We start from the raw sequence: 927 nt of genomic DNA, 5'->3' as shown, positions 1-927 counted from the left end.
TTCGGACTTTGTCATCGGCTGTGCACTGCTGCAAGCAGACGCCGAGGGGCGAGATCGGATGAACGCGTTAAAATCTCTCTAGCTTAAGGCTGCAGAGAAGAAATACCTAGTCCACGGCATGAAATAACTTGCGATGAAGTATGCAGCAGTCAAGTTGAGGGTGCACCTGCTCGGCTCCAGGTCATTTAGGATCGACACAGATCAAGTGTCACTTCGTACTGCAACTCAATCGCCTCACCTCTCGCAGAGAATGGCCAGGTAACCCTCCTTCTTCGCAGAATATAACTTCGTAGGGTGAACTATGAGCCAGAAAACCAGAATTCTTTGGCTGATGCGTTGTCACGCATACTGGACTATAAGCTTGCTCATATCACGACGGTGACGTCGTCAGTGACGGATTTGATCCACGCCGCATTCGCGTGTGATGATATATGTAGCGCTGCTACAGACCCTCGGGAGCAAGGATTTTGAAAATTTGGACAAGAAATTGTCGGCTCGTTTGCGCGCATAGTTGCACCGATATTAATTGAATAACATGTTGCTGAAGTACAGCACCAACTCGACGGATACGCCACGAATTGTGTTTTTCGACGATGAAATACCGTATCTTCTATGAGGACCACGACATGGTCATCTCGGTCGTGAGAAGACCTACAGCTCTGTGAGTTGCCAGTACTGGTGGCCCAAGCTACACAAATGGACGAAAGCATATGTGCGCACGTGTGAGACGTGTGAGACGTGTGAGACGTGTGATATTGTTTTCGAACGCGGCGGCGCCGCTGGCCACTATACCGGTACCCTCCGGGTGTGGGCAGTCCATAAGTATAGACTTTGTGTTTGGCCTGCCAAAGGACTCGGCAGGCAAGACAGATGTGGTGGTGTTTGTTGACCATTTGAGTAAATTGGCTCGTCTTGCGGTGGTGTCGG

Source organism: Plasmopara halstedii (genome assembly GCF_900000015.1).
Source record: "Plasmopara halstedii genome assembly, contig: Scaffold_1548, whole genome shotgun sequence".
Lineage (NCBI taxonomy): Eukaryota > Oomycota > Peronosporomycetes > Peronosporales > Peronosporaceae > Plasmopara > Plasmopara halstedii.
Note: the sequence above shows the minus strand (reverse complement) of the source record.